Source organism: Erythrolamprus reginae, chromosome Z (assembly GCF_031021105.1).
Source record: "Erythrolamprus reginae isolate rEryReg1 chromosome Z, rEryReg1.hap1, whole genome shotgun sequence".
Lineage (NCBI taxonomy): Eukaryota > Metazoa > Chordata > Lepidosauria > Squamata > Dipsadidae > Erythrolamprus > Erythrolamprus reginae.
Window position 1 is genome coordinate 137872370 of NC_091963.1, and position 18161 is coordinate 137890530.

Here is an 18161-nt window from a genome sequence, read left to right on the forward strand (position 1 = left end):
ACGGCCACAGTGTGGTAGTAAAAAATTTGGTAGCCCTTTACTGCTTGTATCCTTACGATTTATATTAATTGATTGTTTCCTGATTGCTTATTTGTACCCTGTGACAATCATTAAGTGATGCACCTTATGATTCTTGACAAATGTAACTTTTCTTTCATGTACACTGAGAGCATCTGCAGACAAATTCCTTGTGTGTCCAATCACACTTGGCCAATAAAGAATTCTAAAACCCTTCATGGCATCAGACCAGAAGATCTCCGGGACCGCCTTCTGCCGCACGAATCCCAGTGACCGTTTAGGTCCCACAGAGTCGGCCTTCTCCGGGTCCCGTTGACTAAGCAATGTCATTTGGCGGGACCCAGGAGAAGAGCCTTCTCTGTGGCGGCCCCGACCCTCTCAAACCAGCTCCCCCCAGATATCAGAGTTGCCCCCAGCCTCCTTGCCTTTCGCAAGCTCCTTAAAACCCACCTCTGTCGTCAGGCATGGGGGAATTGAAATTTCCCTTCCCCCTAGGCTTATAGAATTTATACATGGTATGCTTGTATGTATGAGTGGTTTTTTAAATTGGGGTTTTTTAGATTATTTTTAATATTAGATTTGTTTATATTGTCTTTTTATATTGTTGTTAGCCGCCCCGAGTCTTTGGAGAGGGGCGGCATACAAATCTAATAAATAACTGCCTTGCTTAAGAATATAAATTTTGGGCTCAATTCTTATTGAACATCAAAGACTAATTATATCTTAGTTTTAAAAGACCAAAGAAGAGGACTTTGAAGAAGTATGGATTAATTTGCCTGTGTTCTGTCTTTTTTCTTTAATTTTTATTTCTTATCACCCTGACAAACTTCAGAGAAGAATTTTTTCTTTCTAGTTGGATGTGCTCCAAAAACATCTCCACAATATCTTTATTTTTATTTATTTATTTTTATTTTATTTATTTGTCAAACACGGATAGTAAAAATTATTGATAAAAGAGGACAATAGGACATTAGGGCAGGGATGGTAGCCACAGTGGTGGGCTATGCACACTCCTTGTAGACCTCTTAGAAATGGGGAGAGGTCGACTGTAGACAATCTAAGGTTAAAGTTTTTGGGGTTTGGAGAAGAAACCATAGAGTCAGGTAGTGCATTCCAGACATTGATCACTCTACTGCTGAAGTTGTATTTTCTGCGGTTGAGTGTGAAGTTTGAATCTATTACGTGCTCGTGTATTGCTGCGGTTGAAGGTGAAGTAGCCATTAACAGGAAGGACATTTTGGTATACGATTTTATGAACTACATTTAGATCAGATCGGAGGCGACGTAGTTGTAAATTGTCTATTTCAAGTCTAGTGGAATAAGGTATTTTCTTGCAAGTGGAGGAGTGAATGACTCTCCTGAAATATTTCTGGACTCTCTCAATTGTACTAATGTCTGATATCTTATTTCCTCTAAACAAATTTCGTTGTATAGCACAAACAAGATGCTACAGCAACGTTTTCTCAACTGCAGCCAATTTAAGATGTGTGGGTTAAGAGAGGGCTCACAACTTGGGCGTCCTCCTCGATCCACAGCTGACATTGGAACACCATCTTTCAGCTGTGGCGAGGAGGGCGTTTGCCCAGGTTCGCCTGGTACGCTAGTTGCGGCCCTATTTGGACAGGGAGTCACTGCTCACAGTCACTCATGCCCTCATCACCTCGAGGTTCGATTACTGCAACGCTCTCTACATGGGGCTACCTTTGAAAAGTGTTCAGAAACTTCAGATCGTGCAGAACTCGGCCGCGAGAGCCATCGTGGGGCTTCCCAGATTCGCCCACGTTTCTACAACACTCCATGGCCTGCATTGGCTGCCGATCAGTTTCTGGTCACAATTCAAAGTGTCGGTTATGATCTTTAAAGCCCTACATGGCACTGGACCAGAATATCTCCGGAACCGCCTGCTACCACACAAATCCCAGCGACCGATAAGGTCCCACAGAGTTGGCCTTCTCTGGGTCCCGTCAACTAAACAATGTCGTTTGGTGGGGCCCAGGGGAAGAGCCTTCTCTGTGGCGGCCCTGGCCCTCTGGAATCAACTCCCCCCGGAGATTAGAACTGCCCCCACCCTCCTTATCTTTCATAAACTACTCAAGACCCACCTATACCTCCAGGCATGGGGGAGTTAAGACACCTTTTCCCCAGGCTCTTTATATTTTATGTTTGGTATGTATGTGCTGTTTGGTTTTTAAATATGATAGGGTTTTATATGCGGCATACAAATCTAATAAATAATAATTATTATTATAATTATTATAATTATTATTACTAATACTACTACTACTACTACTACTACTACTACTACTACTACTACTACTACTATTATTAATATTGAGATGTGTGGACTTCAACTCCCAGAATCCCCCAGTCACCATAGTCAGTGAGAAGAGAAAAATAGATCTTTAAAAATATACCTGTCTTCTCCAAGACGTTACCTTTCAGATGTAACCATCTGAAAGAAGAGGCTAAGAGCCTGTAGGTGGTGGGAGGGGAAAGCAAATTCACACAAGCAGGCTGTAAACAAAACACAAAATCAGATTCCCCTTCACAAAAACCAGTCCGCTAACAGTTTCCTTTTAGCTAAGTGAAAAAAAGGATTTAAAAAACCACTGATATTTCTGGTATTCAGATCAACATGGGTGGTGTTTCTCTAAAATGAGGTTCCGGCTGCTTTCTGGAGAATCCCTATCTAGGATGTTCAGAGGAAGATGTTTGGGCTGAATATTTCATGGAAAGGTCACTTTAGCAGGCAGGAATGTGCAAACTTTAGACCACTGTGCTGCCAATTGGAACATCTCAGTCTTCTCCCAATTATTGGATGCTCTGAGTTAATTGAAATACCAGGCCCAGATATTTCTTAGTTAAGACACCGCTGACAAATAAATACAAAAACAAGCTGTTGTTTACTTCTGACGGATTGATCTTTTGATTTATTGATTTAGAAGATTGATACAAACTCTCAGTGATTCTTTGGGGTCTTACAAAGTTTTTTACCCCTGTTTGTCTCTGTGTAAGCATTAATGGGGTGAAGCGGTACATAGTAGAGCGACAATTTTTCAACTATTTGTCATTTGTCCAAAATCAAGGACAGATGACTACTGTGGAAATGAAATTTGGCAAAACATATAAAACATTTCATAACAAAAAATGTCAAAATGTATTAATTCTGAAGCTGTAGTCCGTAGACCACTGGGCCCCCCCGCAATGATATCATGAAAAAACGTTACGATTTAAACTTGAGTTAGACCTTGGGAGTCCTTGGCCATGCTCTGTGGCCACAAAAAGTATTTAAGTATCCTGAGGACAAGTCCTGATCATTAACTATGGCAGTGATGGCAAAACTATGGCACATGTGCCACAGGTGGTATGTGGAGCCATATCGGAAGGTATCTCCCCCCTTTTGGACTGCCAACTCTGAAAGATTGGGGACTCTGGCCTAGGACATTCACTGTGGCCAACTTGCCACGTCATCTCGCCATGACCAACTCGCCACAGGACAACTCACCGTGGTCAACTTGCTGTGGGACAACCTGCCACAGAAAATTCCACAGGAGATAACTTTTGTGAAAGGAAATAATGCCAAAGAAACAGTGGCGGATAACATTAATTTTGTTGAATTATCCCCCGTGAAAATTTCCGTGGATAGTGGACCTGCGGCCATAGCAAGTTGTCTCCTGACTAGTTGGCTGCACCATCAAAATGGCCTCAGTGAAATGGCCACAGTGAGTTGGCACCGAAGCAAATTGTCCCATTTCCTACATTGGAAGCTCTTTCAGTGTTGAAAGCATCAAGGAAATATCACTGAAATAATAAATCATGGATCATCTACTCTCTATTTTGAACTGTTCAGCATCACAAGTAAAAACATGCCTCTTAGTCTAGACACCAATTTCATTTCTTTGCTTAACTGGGTCTCATCATCTAACTGGAGGGGGAGGATTGTAGGGAGGGAGACAGTCGCATTTAGCAAAGCACTTTAAACAACTCCACAAGAGTAGTAATGTTCTGGTGAGGAGCACTCGGAGTTATGGATCAGCAACATCAGTATCTGTTCAAATTCCCTGATTTGAACAGATACCAGCCCCAGAGGGATTTAATTGATTCATTAATTGGGTTATCTGCTTGCCAATTTAAATACAGAACACAGAACATAGATTAACAGGTTGAAAGGGAAGTAAAGTAAGATAAGATGTAAGATGTAACAATAAGAGAGAAGAGAAGAGAAGAGAAGAGATATACCATAAGATGGATACGATGATAAGATAACAGAGAAGAGAAGAGATGAGATGAGATGAGATACAATAAGATAAGATAACTGTCATTGTTATGTCTGGTAGGTTAAAAAGAGAGATCGAATTTAATTGGCTCCCGCGCGTTGAGCAGACAGACGCAGCCAAAACTAAACAGCTGTCTTGGTTTTACCCGCGCTTTAAGAGACTATAAATAGGGCAGCGTTTGGACCGTTGCTGAGTTGAGTTTTGGAGTTGGTTAGTATTATGTTACAGTTCCTGTTCTGGTAAAATAACTTGAACTTCAACAGCCTCAGCGTATTACTGATTTAACAGTGTCGACGGGGGTGGGCAAACTTTCTCTACTAGCTCACCATGCAGACGTCAATGGCTCAAGTGCCCAACTTCTTCAACCACGAGCGAGAAACTTGGACAACATACATGTCCCAATTTCAGATCTTTCTGCAAGCAACCTTCACAATGCATCTGACCATAAGAAAAGGGCCATTTTCCTCAACTATTGCGGCTCCGCCGTTTACAGCCTTGTTCAAACTCTAGCCCACTGCGTGGTCTACCCTTCAAATAAAACTCTCCAACCATTTCCAGCCAATGACCCCGGCGCGTGTCAGCCGAAATCGGTTTGCTCACATGCGGCAAGCTGAAGGTGAATCCACCAATGACTTCGCTACGCGCCTTCGCGCTGTATTAACGAAGTGCAAGATCAAAGACCTGACTGGCTCACATTAAAAATGAAATTGTTTTGCTTGTTCTAAAAAGAAATTGTATATCTACCCAAACAAAAACATAATATTCACAATGCATACTAAATATATATCTGCACCATACATATACATATAAATACAGGAGTGGGCTACCATTCCCGGCCCTACTGGAATGGGGCGGGAGTGTGCCCCCACTTCCGCCCCCTTATATGCAGAGAAGCTGAATCTCACGTGAGTGCGATTTCTGGGGGGGTTTTGCTTTTGCACACGTGCAGAAGCGTTTAAAAAACAGAAATGAACAAACAAGTAAGTGTCTGCTCACCGTTGCCCACCGCCGTTTTCCCCCCCGCCCACTTGCCGCGCTCGCCTCTTGCTCTTGGGGCTAACGGCGGTAGTATGCACGGTGGGGGGAGCCGGCGTGAGAGGCAAGCAATGGGTGAATGGCAGGGGAAGGCAATGCTTATGGCAGGGCAGAGCAGGTGTAAATCAGGCGAAGCGCCGGCGGTGTGTGCACGCCTGGCATCGCCACCCATGCTAGCCTACGCGCTACATGGCCGTCACCGGAACGGCATTCCCCACCGTTGACGCTGGGGCCCACAACTATATACACATACACATACACGTATATGAGCCAGCACTGCAGGCTACTTCAGCTAACTGCTAGCTATAGTTCAGCAGTTCAAATCTCACCACCGGCTCAAGGTTGACTCAGCCTTCCATCCTTCCAAGATGGGTAAAATGAGGACCCAGATTGTTGGGGCCAATAGGCTGATTCTGTAAACAGCTTAGAGAGGGCTGGGGAAGCACTATGAAGTGGTATATAAGTCTAAATGCTATTGCTATTGCCCTATATACCTAAACCTATACCTATATATATGTACATACATATGCATATACATACACATATACATATACATAAAGTGCTGCTTCTTTTTGAATACGTAACGGAAAGAAGAGTTCACAAATTTGATGTTATATGGAACAAAACTGACTGAATCTAGAATAGATGTTCTACTTTGGATACCACAAAGCTTCCTTCCTGAAGGTAACAAGAAAACGGGTTATGAAAAGGATATGTAGCGTCCCAGACAATCCAGCAGATTTTACTCAAGCATTCTGGAAATCTTCTAATCCAACCCCCTGCCCAAACAGGAGACCCTATACCATTCTGGACATATGGCTGTCCAAACTCTTCTTGAAAACCTCCAGTGATGGAGCTGTTTGAGAAACTGCTTATTTTAAGCATGAAGCAATACAATGTTGTCTTTATTATCACATACCAATCACTCAAAAAAACCTTGACTTTTATTTTATTTGGCTACGCTAGGCAAATAAAGCCTCAGAAAGTCCAAGGCACGTACAACTTAGATAATAAGAGAAATGATGTCAGATTATTTAGATGGTGTTTAATCCCTCCATTATTTTAGTGACTCATATAATTTATTTAAAGCTTGTGTATGCTCATTCACAACCGCACATTATTGTTTCAAAACACACTTTTTAAAAAACACAATGAACTGAGCACAAAACAAAAATGTTAGCAGAAGGGGTTATTAACAGCTGTCTTAAAAACAACATCCTTTTAGACATGTCCTTGATTTTATTCTTCCCTGAAATTAGCTGATAAAGATCCAAATGTCGCATTTTGCTTTGATTAACTGTTTCAACTCCTACCCTCAAAACGTCACTAAAGAGCACTGCACACCAAGACAACTAGACACAAGAACAGTTTTTTCCCGAAGCCATCACTCTAGTAAACAAATAATTCCTTCAACACTGTCAAACTTTTTACTAAGCCTGCACTTCTATTTCTACTAGGTTTTTTTCATCATTCCTACCATCCTTTTACTCCCGCTTAGGACTGTATGACTGTAACTTGTTGCTTGTATCCTTAAGATTTTTATTAATATTGTTTCCTCTTTGCTTATTTGACCCCCTATGACAATCATTAAGTGTTGTACCACATGATTCTTGACAAATGTATATTTTTCTTTTATGTACATTGAGAGCATATGCACCAAGACAAATTTCTTGTGTGTCCAATCACACTTGGCCAATAAAGAATTCTGTTCTATTCTAAAAAACATTACTCAAATTAAACCACTTTATGGTTCATATTTCCCAAAGGTGAAAGGTAGAAACTCTACACATTCCCAAGCGCTGTAGTTCATGCACAATGCAAGCGAGATTTATCATGAGTGCATTAGTAGAAACAATGAAGTATATATAAAGTGTTTGAAAGCCTTACCAGCCAAAAGCTCAATGGGGGAAAATACTGGTAATCCAAACAATCAGACAGCAGAACAAAAGAGGCAGTTGTCGCTTAGACAGGACTTTTGCGAGATGCAGATGTGAATTTCAGTCTCAATCACCAGGTGCAGAAACGTAGCTCAGAACCTCAGGCCCACCACCAGCTCTCATATAGGAGAGCAAAGAGGAAGCGAGAAAGAAAGGAAATGCTGTAATGAGAAAGGTGTAATACTGCTCATTTCCTTCCTCCGTGCTAAGTTCCCATCACAACCCAAAATTTCTGGAATCGCTCAAAGATGGGCAACCCAATGGCCTTCAGAAGTTTAGGCAACTTCCCCTAGCCCGCTCCATCCGTGGTTAGGAATGATGGAGAATATAGTCCAAAATGCAGGTGGTCCTCTACTTACAACCACAATTGAGCCCAACATTCCTGTTGCTAAGTGAAACGTTCATTAAGTGAGTTTTGCCCCAATTTTGCAATCTTTCTTGCCACGGTTGTTAAGTGAATCACTGTAGTTGATAAGTTAGTAACGCGGTCATTAAGTGAATCAGATTTCCCCTTTGACTTTGCTGGTCAGAAGGCCTTGGGACACAGCAATGGTCATAAATAATGAACCAGTGGCCAAGCATCTGAATTTTGATCACGTTGGCTATGGCGATGCAGCTGAGGCTGTAACTATGAAAAACGTCCATAAATCACATTTTTCTGCACCATTGTAGCTTTGAACGGTCACTAAACAAACTGTTGTAAGTCCAACACTATCTGTACTTGGAAGGTGCCACGTCATGCAGTGTTAGTGATTAAGAAACAATTGTGGATTTTCTTTACAGGTAGTCCTCAATTTAATAGAAACATAGAAACATAGAAGATTGATGGCAGAAAAAGACCTCATGGTCCATCCAATCTGCCCTTATACTATTTCCTGTATTTTATCTTCGGATGGATATATGTTTATCCCAGGCATGTTTAAATTCAGTGACTGTGGATTTACCAACCAGGTCTGTTGGAGGTTTGTTCCAAGCATCTACTACTCTTTCAGTAAAATAATATTTTCTCACGTTGCTTCTGATCTTTTCCCCTACTAACCTCAGATTGTGCCACCTTGTTCTTGTGTTCACATCCCTTTTAAAAACACTTCTCTCCTGAACCTTATTTAACCCTTTAACATATTTAAATGTTTCGATCATGTCCCCCCTTTCCCTTCTGTCCTCCAGACTGTACAGATTGAGTTCATGAAGTCTTTCCTGATAAGTTTTATGCTTAAGACCTTCCACTATTTTTGTAGCCCGTCTTTGGACCTGTTCAATTTTATCAATATCTTTTTGTAGGGGAGGTCTCCAGAACTGGACACAGTATTCCAAATGTGGTGTCACCAGCGCTCTATATAGCGGGGTCACAATCTCTCTCTTGCTGCTTGTTATACCTCTAGCTATGCAGCCAAGCAGTCTACTTGCTCTCCCTACCGCCTGACCACACTCTCCACCCATTTTGAGACTGTCAGAAATCACTATTTCTGTTCATTAAGTGACCATCTGAAGATATAATTTCACTGAAAGAGTGACATGTTGATTTTTCACACACACACACACACACACCAATTGCATCGCCAGTGATCAAAATTCAGAGAGTTGGCTAAAGACTCGTTTTTATGACCATTGCATGACAACTGTATGAGTAGCTTTAACAACTGCAGCAATTCACTTAACAATCATGGCAAAAAAGGTCATAAAGTGGGGCAAGACTCATTGAACAACTGTCTCACTTAGTGACAGAAATTTTCGGCTCAATTCAGAGGTGGGTGCCTCCTGGTTTGGACTGGCTCTTTAGAACCAATAGCGGAAATTTCCCCCCCACTCGCCAAACCAGGAATGATGGCCGATTGGCCACGCCCACACACCGCCTCTCTCAGTGGCGCCTTAGGGGCTGCCATCTTGTTTTTTGCATCTGCGCATGCACAGAAGCAGAATTTTCAGCACTTCGTGGCACAGGAAGATATGAACTGGCAGTGAGGTAAGTTAGAAGTCACCACCCTTGGCTCAATTGTGCTCGTACGTCAAAGACTACAGAATAACAGGATAACAGTATTGCAGAGTTGGAAGGGATATGGGAGGTTTTCTAGGCCAAACGTCTGCTCAGGCAGGAAGCCCTCTACCGTTTCAGACAAATGGCTGTCCAATCTTTTCTTAAAATCCTCCAGCGATGGACCACCCACAATTTCTGGAGGATGGTTCTTGATTGTCAGGAAATTTCTCCTTGGACTACCTATACAGCCCGTATGCAAATTATTTTATTTATTTGTTTGTTTTGTCAAGTACGTGTTGGTGGTATACAAAGATATAATATTTATATACATGCTACTAGTAAAAGAGAAACATTAGGACAGGGGGCAGAAGGCCCGCTGGTGGACCTATGCACGCCCCTTACTGACCTTTTAGAAATCGGGAGAGGTCAACAATAGATAATCTAAGGGTAAAGTTTAGGGGGTTAGGTGATGATACTACGATGACACTATGAATTGCACCTGAATTTTGATCATGCGACCATTTTGCATTTGAATTTTAATCATGTGACTATGTCGATGCGACAGCGGTTGTAACCGTAAAAAAATAAGTCATTTTTTTTCATGGCCGTTGTAACTTCAAATAGCCATTAAATGATCTGTTGCAAGTTGAGGATTATCTATAAGCTTCATGAGAGCCAGTGTGGTGTAATGACTAAAGGCATAAGGCTAGACACTAGGAGACTGTTTATTTTATTTTATTTATTTTGTCAAGTCTGAATTGGTAGTATACAAAGATATAACAATGTTTACATACATGATGCTAGTAAGAGGACAGGAAACAGAAGGCATGCTGGTGCACTTATACACGTCCTTTACTGACTTCTTAGGAATCGGGAGAGGTCAAAAGTAGATAGTCTAAGGGTAAAGTTTTGAGGGTTAGGTGATGATATTACAGAGTCTGGTAGTGAGTTTCATGCATTAACTACTCGGTTATTAAAGTCATATTTTCTGCAGTCGAGTTTAGACTGGTTTACTTTAAGTTTGTGTCTGTTGTGTGTTCGTGTGTTGTTGTGGTTGAAGCTGAAGTAGTCGTTGACAGGAAGGACGTTGTAGCAGATGATTTTAACGGCTATGCTTAGGTCGGGTTTAAGACGACGTAGTTCTAAGCTTTCTAAACCTAGGATTGTGAGTCTAGTTGCGTAGGGTATTCTGTTGTGAGTGGAGGAGTGGAGGGCTCTTCTGGTAAAGTATCTCTGGACATTTTCTAGAGTGTTTATGTCTGAAATGTGGTGTGGGTTCCAGACAGATGAGCTGTATTCAAAGATTGGTCTGATGAAAGTTTTGTGTGCTCTGGTTAGTAGTGTGAGATTAATGAGAGATTAAGCTGTCTTCAGTTCTCATTTAGGAGTTGAAGGGGGACAAATCAAATAAACATGGGCTGAAAGTTCTCCTTGTCTGGGTTATTCCTCGTCTGAGCTCCCTTGAGATGGAGAAGTCTTATTTCCTATCTTAGAATCAGACAATTTCTCAACCTGTTTAGAGGAACAGAAGGGGAAAGCTAATGCGGTCCAGGTTTCAAAAAGCCCTGATGCATCTTTCAAAATAAATTTTGGAGTTTTAATAACATTTGCAGTTCCTCAGCATTTTCTTCCACATTCCTGAATAGTTTACAAGACATTACAATAGTTTACTCTGCAAAAATTGCACAACCAGTTTACGTGCTGTAAACTACATGCCAAAAAAATAAAGTAAAATAAAATAGTAAATAAATCAGCCTTTTTTTTTAAAGGAAGAAAATCAGATTTGGTGTTATAAAATACTCCAGCCATTTTTTTACCCACCAATTTCTATGAAATAATATTTTTTTTATTTTTATCTACCTTTATTATTTTTAAAAAATAACTTTAATGAAGCTAGTTGGGGGAAAGATCAAAGGCAACATGAGAAAATATTATTTTACTGAAAGAGTAGTAGATCCTTGGAACAAACTTCCAGCAGACGTGGTTGGGAAATCCACAGTAACTGAATTTAAACATGCCTGGGATAAACATATATCCATCCTAAGATAAAATACAGGAAATAGTAAAAGGGCAGACTAGATGGACCAAGAGGTCTTTTTCTGCCGTCAGTCTTCTATGTTTCTATGTTTCTATGTTTCTAACTCAAAGCAGTGAACATATTAATACTCCACCCTCCTTCTATTTTCCCATCACAACAAACCTCTGCGGTTGGCAGGGCTGAGTGAGGGTCGTACAAATCCAACATCACCCTGCTGGCTTTCATGTAATAGATAGGACTAGAACTCACATCTCCTAATTTATAGCCAGGTGCCTCATGTAATGGCAAAGCTATGGCATGTGTGTTAAGGGTAGCATGCAGGCCCCCCTCTTATGGCACATGAGCTCAGCTCCACTTCGCATGCGTGCATGTCTCCCACCAGCCAGCTGATTTGCAGGTCTCATGCATGCGTGTGGGAGTGAGAGGTGTGGGGGTGTAGGTGCACATGTATGCACGGGTAACAAGGTGGACAGGAGGGTTGCACATACATTGCATTATGGGTATGGGTCAGGGCACGCTCTTTCGGTGTGCGACAACAAAAAGATTAGCTATCACTGCACTAGACCAGAGTTGCTCTTAAGCCTTTTAAATAACTACTTCTCCGTGATAAATTCAGGTGACATCAATTTCCATTTCCTGGGAAGTGATTTTATAATAATAATAATAATAATCATCATCATCATCATCATCATCATCATAATTTATTAGATTTGTATGCCGCCCCTCTCCGAGGACTCTCACAACCACTGTCTTAAATATTTTATCCTCTTGTATTTTAAATATTTGGAAGGCAGGAGTTGGCAACCTGTGCATAAGCAGGAATGAAGACAATACACCATGCCAGCTAACTATAAAATAAACCAGGTAAGCATCTATATTACAAAGTACCATCTGATTAAAACACAATCTGATTTCATTGGAATTTCTGGTACAGTTAACCAGAAACCACATCCCATTTTCTCAAATTTTCTTCCATTTGTTATTGCTATATATCTGCCAACTCTCCTGTTTACACCATGGATCAGAATCCTGCCAATTTGACACCCATGTCAGAATGTTGGAAAAATAGAGGAAACAGCAGCAGGGCAGTTTACAAAAACAGCTATGGTTACATTTCCCAGGAAACGGAGGGGAATGATTTATCTGGCTTCTGATTTTGACAGATTAGATTGGGATGGGCTTTATTTTTGTTTTTATGATTTGGAATTTGTCAGATATATTTCTATCATGTACTGTCAAGTAATCAAGCACGTGGACTTGGTTGCTCATGAAGTTGGAAGAGAATTTTTTCGCTATCTGGATGACTCTGCTGGCAAATCCATTTCGGAATAGTTTATCCTTCCACATATTATTCAAAAGCTTAGTCAATAGCTAACTTCCATTTCTAGGAAGAATCATGATCCAACAGAAATCCTGCAAAAATTATTGGGGAAACCTAGATTCAATCCAATCCTGCAAACACCATCAGTGGAAATATTAGTCTCATGTGTAGCCAATAACGGGCTGCTGCCCCTAAGGGGGAGGAGAACACGAACATATAGTGGGGGCAGTATGAATCCCAGCGACTGATTAGATCCCACAGAGTCGGCCTTCTCCGGGTCCCGTCGACGAAACAATGTTGTCTGGTGGGACCCAGGGGAAGAGCCTTCTCTGTGGCAGCCCCAACCCTCTAGATTCAACTCCTCCCAGAGATCAGGACTGCCTCCACCCTGCTTGCCTTTCGCAAACTCCTTTAAACCCACCTTTGCCGTCAGGCATGGGGAAATTGATTCCCCTGGGCTGTTCCGTTTTATGTATGGTTTGTCTGGGATGTATGACTGTTTTTTAAATTAAGGGTTTTAACTTTTTTTTTTTTTATCATTGGATTTGTACTGTGTTGTGCTGTTGTGAGCTGCTCCAAGTCTCTGGAGAGGGGCAGCATACAAATCTAATAAATCTAATCTAATCTAATCCAGTAAATGTATGCACTATTTATTGAATATTTAATTTTTTTTATTGTCCTTCCTTCTCGAGTACCTTAGTACGATCCTTAATTACTTTTAAAATAGATCACCACCATAAGAACCATGGTGGCGCAGTGGTTGCAATGCAGTACTGCAGACTACTTCTACTGACTGCCATCAGTTCAGCAGTTCGATTCTCAACGGCTCAAGGTTGACACAACCTTCCATCCTTCTGAGGTCAATAAAATGAAGACCCTAATTGTGTGGGGCAATATTCTGACTCTGTAAACTATTTCAAGAGGGCCTGAAGCTTTGTGAAGTGGTGTATATCTCTAAGTATTGCTATTTGTTCATATCATTGTTTGATCATATAGTTTGTTTGTTTGTTTATTTGTTTGTTTGCTTATTGGGTTTATATGCCACCCCTCTCCAATGACTCAGGGCAACAGTGATGGGCTCCTACGGGAACGGTCAGGAACGCAGTTCCGGTAGCAAAATTTGGAGCTCCACCCCAGAGCACCCAATTAGCACTGAAAGATGTTGAAACAAAATGCATAATCCACGCCCACCATGTGGTAGTAAAAAATTTGGTAGTCCATCACTGATTACAACATATAAAAAACAATAAGATATCCTAAATACAATTATAAAATTAACTAACAAGTCTAAAAGTCTAATCTAACAAGTTTTCTTCCTCTTGGGGTTATTTATTAAATTTATTATGGTTGCCCACTCCAGTAAGATTCTCATTTTTTGGATCACTTTCCATAAGATGATTTTGAGGAGAAGAGGAAACCAAAAAACTACTTTATGGCATATGGCACTATGGATGGTCCTTGTCTTACACCCACTTGTTTAATGGTATTGGATAGAGAATGAATACGCATAAACGTTGAATTAGAAGAATTACAAAAAAAGGAAAAATTGAGAATGAATTATGGGAGACCCAGATGATAAAACTAGGTTTTGAGGAGGCAGCACTAGAGGAGTAGCATATATCTAAAATAAAGAACTGTACGCAGATACATGATTAACAATACAGTGTTCCCTCGATTTCCGCAGGGGATGCGTTCCGAGACCGCCCGCGAAAGTCAAATTTCCGCTAAGTAGAGATGCGGAAGTAAATACACCATTTTTGGCTATGGACAGTATCACAAGCCTTCCCTTAACACTTTAACCCACTAAATCACCATTTCCCATTCCCTTAACAACCATTTACTCACAATTATTACTGGTATTCACCACTGAATAAGGCATTTAGTGATCCTTATATTTATAAACATAATTATTTATTAACAATAATTATTTTTTTTGTTATTTATTTGCAAAAATTATTAGTTTGGCAATGATGTATGACGTCATCAGATGGGAAAAACCATGGTATAGGAAAAAAACTGCGAAGTATTTTTTAATTAATATTTTTTGAAAAACCGTGGTATAGGATATTTGCGAAGTTTGAACCCGCGAATATCGAGGGAACACTGTAATAGATTTAGAAGAAATATTGGTAATATGTGGGGATAAAGTGTCTGCTAAATAAGAGATGAATTAAAACAAGAACCACTCAGGGAAAGATAAAGAAGGAGGAAGAGGAAATAGAAAGGTAGAATTTATTTATTTACTATTTATTAATTAATTGGACTTCTAGAGGGAGAAGAGAAAGAGTGGAGGGGAGTAGGAAGGGGAAGAAAAGAAGAGGGAGGGGAGTTTGAAGAAATGAAGAATAACAGACTGCTGGATAGAAGTAATAAATATGTTGATTTTAGAATGATGGAGAAAAAAGTATATATGTATATTATTGATATATTTCAAGATCTATGTATGAATATAATAGATAATATATTTTTTTTAAAGTTACAACAGTATTGGAAAAAAGTGACTTATGACCAGTTTTCACATGAGCATTGGGGCATCCTCGTAATTATTTGACCTAAATTTGGGTACCTGGACAGACATGTATTTTTGAGAGTTGCAGCATCCTGGAGTCATGTAATCATCATTTCCCAGATGACTTTTGACAAACAAAGTCATTGGGAGAGGCCAGATTCATTTAATGACTGCATGATTCACTTAACAATGGTGTCAAGACAGTTTGTAAAATAAGGCACAAGGAATTTAACAATTGCCTTACTCCTTTGTGGTCATAAATCGAGAACTACCCTGTTTTCCCCCAAAATAAGACATCCCCTGATAATAAGCCCAATTGGACTTTTGAGCGCATGGCAATAAGGCCAAGCGCTTATTTCACGGTCTTATTTTTGAAGAAACGTTATCTGTATAGGGATGCAATTCTTCTAGTGCAGGGGATAATAATGTATGCATTTTTTTTTACATCACCCTGTTCAGCTTAGAAGGATGGTTTTGTTTTGTTTTTAAAGGAAGAAAGCGAGAAATATTCTTTATTTAGATGATGGAAATTTTATTTCCATCAATTTATTTCCTCAAATTTTATTTATTTATTTTGGCAAAAGCAACTGTTCCTTTTCTGTCTAATTCCTCCCTCCAGTAAATATCAGAAAAGGAAGAAATTTTAACTTTCTGTTCAAACTGCTGTCATCATTTCTTCTTTTTTAAAAATTCATTTATTCTGATGCACAATTGTCCAGAGGATTATTTTGTTGATAAAGAGATTTTGAAATACAAGACCTCATCTGAATGTTGGCAAACAAGGATAGATTTTTTTTCTACCCAAAATTCCTAGCAATTTTTCATCCTGATTAATGAGTGTTTTCAACCAAATTACTTTTGCTCATCATTAAACAGTGTTTGGGTTTTAATTATTCTTTCAAAGTGATATGATTGATTATGTTGATATAAAAAGCATCTCTGTTTAAACCTAATATCTAACAAGATGAAATTCAATGTAAAGTAATGTCGTACACTTAGGCAAGAAAAACCAAATGCTTGTATAGAATTGGTGGTATTTAACTCAATAGGAGTAACAACTGAGAGGGATTTTTGGAGTCCTAGTAGATAATCATTTAGTTTATGTATAAGCAGTACAATGAAGTAAGTCTGTACATTGGAGAAACAAAACAACCTCTTAATAAAGGCATGACACAATACAGAAAACTAATGGCAAACTTACAGTGCGCATGCACGACCTCTAGGTCTCTCCCTTGTGGGGTGCCTCAGGGGTCGGTCCTCTCCCCCCTGCTATTTAATATCTACATGAAACCGCTGGGTGAGATCATCCAAGGGCATGGGGTGAGGTATCATCAGTATGCCGATGATACCCAGCTTTACATCTCCACCCCATGTCCATTCAACAAAGCAGTGGAAGTGATGTGCCAGTGTCTGGAGGCTATTGGGGCCTGGATGGGTGTCAACAGACTCAAACTCAACTCTGATAAGACGGAGGGGCTGTGGGTTTTGCCTCCCAAGGACAATTCCATCTGTCCGTCCATCACCCTGGGGGGGGGATTATTGACCCCCTCGGAGAGGGTCCGCAACTTGGGTGTCCTCCTTGATCCACAACTCACATTAGAGAAACATCTTTCAGCTGTGGCGAGGGGGGTGTTTGCCCAGGTTCGCCTGGTGCACTAGTTGTGGCCCTATTTGGACCGGAGTCACTGCTCACAGTCACTCATGCCCTCATCACCTCGAGGCTCGACTACTGTAACACTCTCTACATGGGGCTACCTTTGAAGAGTGTTCGGAAACTTCAGATCGTGCAGAATGCAGCTGCGAGAGCAATCATGGGCTTTCCTAAATATGCCCATGTTACTCCAACACTCCGCAGTCTGCATTGGTTGCCGATCAGTTTCCGGTCACAATTCAAAGTGTTGGTCATCACCTATAAAGCTCTTCATAGTACCGGACCAGGGTATCTACGAGACTGCCTTCTGCCGCACGAATCCCAGCGACTGGTTAGGTCCCACAGAGTTGGTCTCCTCCGGGTCCCGTCAACTAAACAATGTCATTTGGTGGGACCCAGAGGAAGAGCCTTCTCTGTGGCGGCTCCGACCCTCTGGAATCAGCTCTCTCCAGAGATCAGAATTGCCCCCACTCTCCTTGCCTTTCGTAAACTCCTTAAAACCCACCTCTGTTGTCAAGCATGGGGGAACTGAAACATCTCCCCCTGCCTATGTAGTTTTCTGTGTATGATATGACTGTATGTATGGTTTTTATATATTGGGGTTTCTTGTTTTTTAGACTTTTTAAATGTATTATTGTTATTTTAGAGTCTAACTATTAGATATGTCATTATATATTGCTTTTATCATTGCTGTAAGCCGCCCCGAGTCTACGGAGAGGGATGGCATACAAATCTAATAAATAATAATAATGATGATGATGATGATGATGATGATGATGATAATAATAATAATAATAATAATAATAATAATAATAATAAGTTGGACAGTGCGCATTTGTGCACTGGAGCCAGGGATAGGCTACTGCCCGGACGGGGGGGGGGCACAGTGGGGTAGTGAAAATGGAGCTCCACCCCAGAACGCACAATTTGCACTGAAAGATGTTGAAACAAAATGCATAAGCCACGCCTACAATGTAGTAGTAAAAATTTTGGTAGGTCTTCACTGACTGGAGCTGACATAGGGCAACACCTCACGTGCCCTCAGATATGGCTCCGTGTGCCACCTGTCGCATGCATGCCATAGGTTCGCCATCATGGGTTTATAGTATCATCTGAAATGATAATTATTTGACCTTCAATCAGAAAAGTTTCCATTATTTAGCCATTGCTTCCCAGCACTAAAAAATTAGTGGATCCTCAATTTATGACTAGAATTGGAACCAAGTGCTGTTAAGTGAGTCACACCTGATTTTATGAGCTTTTTGCGGCTGTTAGGCAAATTCAGCTTCCCCCATTGACACTGCGTTAGAAGCTAGCTAGGAAGGTCACAAATGATGGTCACATGGTCCTGGGGTGTTGCAAACACTGGATATGCATGCAGGTTGTTGAGTCTCCAAATT

General features: G+C 40.7%; 1 protein-coding gene across 4 annotated transcripts in view; it reads right to left on the reverse strand.

Moving 5' to 3' along the window:
* HSD3B7 (hydroxy-delta-5-steroid dehydrogenase, 3 beta- and steroid delta-isomerase 7) overlaps positions 1–18161 on the reverse strand; it is a 91721-nt gene that overhangs the window by 49834 nt on the left and 23726 nt on the right. Inside the window, exon 1 of one of the 4 annotated variants that reach the window (XM_070726798.1) lies at positions 7218–7423. The exons of the other annotated variants lie outside the window; for them this stretch is intronic. The gene's annotated coding sequence lies outside the window, so the exon portion shown is untranslated. Of the gene's footprint in view, positions 1–7217; positions 7424–18161 lie in introns of those variants that run through there. 4 annotated transcript variants of the gene reach the window in all.